Genomic DNA, 6,000 nt, shown 5'->3' on the forward strand with positions numbered 1-6,000 from the left:
TATTATCTGTAGTGATTATATACAGTATAGTATTATCTGTAGTGATTATATAGACAGTATAGTATTATCTGTAGTGATTATATACAGTAGAGTATTATCTGCAGTGATTATATACAGTAGATCTGTAGTATAATATACAGTATATTATTATCTGTAGTGATTATATACAGTATAGTATTATCAGTAGTGATTATATACAGTGTAGTATTATCTGTAGTGATTATATAGACAGTAGAGTATTATCTGTAGTGATTATATACAGTAGAGAATTATCTGCAGTGATTATATACAGTATAGTATTATCTGTTGTGATTATATAGACAGTATAGTATTCTCTGCAGTGATTATATATACAGTATAGTATTATCTGTAGTGATTATATACAGTATAGTATTATCTGTAGTGATTATATATACAGTATAGTATTATCTGTAGTGATTATATACAGTATAGTATTATCTATAGTGATTATATAGACAGTAGATAATTATCTGCAGTGATTATATATACAGTAGAGTATTATCTGTAGTGATATATAGACAGTATGTATTATCGCAGTGATTATATAGACAGTATAGTATTATCTGCAGTGATTATATACAGTAGGTAATTATCTGCAGTGATTGTATAGACAGTAGATAATTATCTGCAGTGATTATATACAGTATAGTATTATCTGCAGTGATTGTATACAGTATAGTATTATCTGTAGTGATTATATAGACAGTAGAGTATTATCTGCAGTGATTATATAGACAGTATAGTATTATCTGCAGTGATTATATATACAGTATAGTATTATCTGTAGTGATTATATAGACAGTAGATAATTATCTGCAGTGATTATATATACAGTAGAGTATTATCTGTAGTGATTATATAGACAGTATAGTATTATCTGTAGTGATTATATACAGTATAGTATTATCTGTAGTGATTATAGACAGTATAGTATTATCTGTAGTGATTATAGACAGTATAGTATATTCTGCAGTGATTATACATAGTAGGTAATTATCTGTAGTGATTATAGACAGTATAGTATATTCTGCAGTGATTATATATACAGTATAGTATTATCTGTAGTGATTATATATACAGTATAGTATTATCTGTAGTGATTATATATACAGTATAGTATTATCTGTAGTGATTATATACAGTATAGTAGTATATGTAGTGATTATATACAGTATAGCATTATCTGTAGTGATTATATATACAGTATAGTATTATCTGTAGTGATTATATACAGTATAGTACTATCTGTAGTGATTATATAGACAGTATAGTATTATCTGTAGTGATTATATACAGTAAGTATTATCTGCAGTGATTATATACAGTATAGTATTATCTGTAGTGATTATATATACAGTATAGTATTATCTGTAGTGATTATATACAGTATAGTATTATCTGTAGTGATTATATACAGTATAGTATTATCTGTAGTGATTATATAGACAGTAGAGTATTATCTGTAGTGATTATATACAGTAGAGTATTATCTGCAGTGATTATATACAGTATAGTATTATCTGTTGTGATTATATAGACAGTATAGTGTTATCTGCAGTGATTATATACAGTAGGTAATTATCTGCAGTGATTGTATAGACAGTAGATAATTATCTGCAGTGATTATATACAGTATAGTATTATCTGCAGTGATTATATACAGTATAGTATTATCTGTAGTGATTATATAGACAGTAGAGTATTATCTGCAGTGATTATATAGACAGTATAGTATTATCTGCAGTGATTATATATACAGTATAGTATTATCTGTAGTGATTATATATACAGTATAGTATTATCTGTAGTGATTATATACAGTATAGTATTATCTATAGTGATTATATAGACAGTAGATAATTATCTGCAGTGATTATATATACAGTAGAGTATTATCTGTAGTGATTATATATACAGTATAGTATTATCTGTAGTGATTATATACAGTATAGTATTATCTGTAGTGATTATATAGACAGTATAGTATTATCTGTAGTTATTATATAGACAGTATAGTATTATCTGCAGTGATTATATATACAGTATAGTATTATCTGTAGTTATTATATAGACAGTATAGTATTATCTGTAGTTATTATATAGACAGTATAGTATTATCTGTAGTGATTATATAGACAGTATAGTATTATCTATAGTGATTATATAGACAGTATAGTATTATCTGTAGTGATTATATATACAGTATAGTATTATCTGTAGTTATTATATAGACAGTATAGTATTATCTGTAGTGATTATATAGACAGTATAGTATTATCTGTAGTTATTATATAGACAATATAGTATTATCTGTAGTGATTATATAGACAGTAGTGTATTATCTGCAGGGAGACAGAGAGAAAGGAGCAGTTCCTTTGTGATCCTCAACCCGCCAGCCGTTGAGAGGAGGTGAATTTAAAACAACACTTTTTCTCCACCCGTAGTAATGTGCAGCCGTCTTTCATGTGTCGCTGGTGTCCCAGAGCTAGATTAGTTTATCTGGGACGGTTCGACTCGTCAGGCTATGGCCTGAGGACAGTCTGGAGGCTAAATCCATCCCCTCAGTCCTGCTGCGGTCTGCGTCCCTCTGAAGCCCACGGAGGACATGATTAGTGCTCATGGGGAGGCACAAAAGGCTTCCGCCGCTGAACTTGAAACATCACCGCTACACCTCGTCTGTGTTAATTGATCACAGGAAAATTAGCTTCCCTGTCCAGGGCTTAATGTGCTCCCTGTATCAACACCTTGCCGACAACTAAAGTCATTTGTAGGAGGTGAAATTATCCTGTTAATCATTTAGAACAGGAAGGAATCTCATTGTATATTCTCTACGGCCTTCGTCACTTCTCTTCTGGTGCACTGACTGGGTCCATCTGTATTCAACATGGTCTGATAGACAGAATGTCTGCTCTTCTACCATCTGTATTCAACATGGTCTGATAGACAGAATGTCTGCTCTTCTACCATCTGTATTCAACATGGTCTGATTTGGCAGAATGTCTGCTCTTCTACCATCTGTATTCAACATGGTCTGATAGACTGAATGTCATGCCCTTCTACCATCTGTATTCAACATGGTCTGATTTGGCAGAATGTCTGCTCTTCTACCATCTGTATTCAACATGGTCTGATAGACAGAATGTCTGCTCTTCTACCATCTGTATTCAACATGGTCTGATAGACAGAATGTCTGCTCTTCTACCATCTGTATTCAACATGGTCTGATAGGCAGAATGTCTGCTCTTCTACCATCTGTATTCAACATGGTCTGATTTGGCAGAATGTCTGCTCTTCTACCATCTGTATTCAACATGGTCTGATAGACAGAATGTTATGCTCTTCTACCATCTGTATTCAACATGGTCTGATAGACAGAATGTCATGCCCTTCTACCATCTGTATTCAACATGGTCTGATAGACAGAATGTCTGCTCTTCTACCATCTGTATTCAACATGGTCTGATAGACTGAATGTCTGCTCTTCTACCATCTGTATTCAACATGGTCTGATAGGCAGAATGTCTGCTCTTCTACCATCTGTATTCAACATGGTCTGATAGACAGAATGTCTGCTCTTCTACCATCTGTATTCAACATGGTCTGATAGACAGAATGTCTGCTCTTCTACCATCTGTATTCAACATGGTCTGATAGACAGAATGTCTGCTCTTCTACCATCTGTATTCAACATGGTCTGATAGACAGAATGTCTGCTCTTCTACCATCTGTATTCAACATGGTCTGATAGACAGAATGTCATGCCCTTCTACCATCTGTATTCAACATGGTCTGATAGGCAGAATGTCTGCTCTTCTACCATCTGTATTCAACATGGTCTGATAGGCAGAATGTCATGCTCTTCTACCATCTGTATTCAACATGGTCTGATAGGCTGAATGTCTGCTCTTCTACCATCTGTATTCAACATGGTCTGATAGACAGAATGTTATGCTCTTCTACCATCTGTATTCAACATGGTCTGATAGACAGAATGTCTGCTCTTCTACCATCTGTATTCAACATGGTCTGATAGACAGAATGTCTGCTCTTCTACCATCTGTATTCAACATGGTCTGATAGACTGAATGTCATGCTCTTCTACCATCTGTATTCAACATGGTCTGATAGACAGAATGTCTGCTCTTCTACCATCTGTATTCAACATGGTCTGATAGACAGAATGTCTGCTCTTCTACCATCTGTATTCAACATGGTCTGATAGGCAGAATGTCTGCTCTTCTACCATCTGTATTCAACATGGTCTGATAGACAGAATGTCTGCTCTTCTACCATCTGTATTCAACATGGTCTGATAGGCAGAATGTCTGCTCTTCTACCATCTGTATTCAACATGGTCTGATAGACAGAATGTCTGCTCTTCTACCATCTGTATTCAACATGGTCTGATAGACAGAATGTCTGCCAACCAAAACAATGGAAGACAAAAGCACTGTTCAAGTTTTATTAGCAGTATAGGAATATTAACAGTATATCAATAGTAGCAGTATATTAATATTAGCAGTATATTAATAGTATCAGTATATCAATAGTAGCGGTATATTAATAGTATCAGTATATTAATAGTAGCGGTATATTAATAGTATCAGTATATCAATAGTAGCGGTATATTAATAGTAGCAGTATATCAATAGTAGCGGTATATTAATAGTAGTAGTATATTAATAGTATCAGTATATTAGTAGTAGCAGTATAGGAATATTAACAGTATATCAATAGTAGCAGTATATTAATATTAGCAGTATATTAATAGTATCAGTATATCAATAGTAGCGGTATATTAATAATAGCAGTATATCAATAGTAGCGGTATATTAATAGTAGTAGTATATTAATAGTATCAGTATATTAGTAGTAGCAGTATATTAATAGTAACAGTATATTAATAGTAGCAGTATATTAATAGTATCAGTATATTAATAGTAGTAGTATATTAATAGTATCAGTATATTAATAGTATCAGTATATTAATAGTAGCGGTATATTAATAGTAGCAGTATATTAATAGTATCAGTATATTAATAGTATCAGTATATCAATAGTAGCGGTATATTAATAGTAGCAGTATATCAATAGTAGCGGTATATTAATAGTAGTAGTATATTAATAGTATCAGTATATTAGTAGTAGCAGTATAGGAATATTAACAGTATATCAATAGTAGCAGTATATTAATATTAGCAGTATATTAATAGTATCAGTATATCAATAGTAGCGGTATATTAATAATAGCAGTATATCAATAGTAGCGGTATATTAATAGTAGCAGTATATTAATAGTATCAGTATATTAATAGTATCAGTATATTAATAGTATCAGTATATTAATAGTAGCGGTATATTAATAGTAGCAGTATATTAATAGTATCAGTATATTAATAGTATCAGTATATCAATAGTAGCGGTATATTAATAGTAGCAGTATATCAATAGTAGCGGTATATTAATAGTAGTAGTATATTAATAGTATCAGTATATTAGTAGTAGCAGTATAGGAATATTAACAGTATATCAATAGTAGCAGTATATTAATATTAGCAGTATATTAATAGTATCAGTATATCAATAGTAGCGGTATATTAATAATAGCAGTATATCAATAGTAGCGGTATATTAATAGTAGTAGTATATTAATAGTATCAGTATATTAGTAGTAGCAGTATATTAATAGTAACAGTATATTAATAGTAGCAGTATATTAATAGTATCAGTATATTAATAGTAGTAGTATATTAATAGTATCAGTATATTAATAGTAGTAGTATATTAATAGTATCAGTATATTAATAGTAGTAGTATATTAATAGTAGCAGTATATTAATAGTAGCAGTATATCAATAGTAGCAGTATGTGAATATTAGCAGTATGTGAATATTAGCAGTATATTAATAGTAGCGGTATGTGAATATTAGCAGTATGTTAATAGTAGCGGTATGTGAATATTAGCAGTATGTTAATAGT

The sequence above is a fragment of the Salmo salar genome, unplaced genomic scaffold (assembly GCF_905237065.1).
Source record: "Salmo salar unplaced genomic scaffold, Ssal_v3.1, whole genome shotgun sequence".
In the NCBI taxonomy this organism is placed as follows: Eukaryota; Metazoa; Chordata; class Actinopteri; order Salmoniformes; family Salmonidae; genus Salmo; species Salmo salar.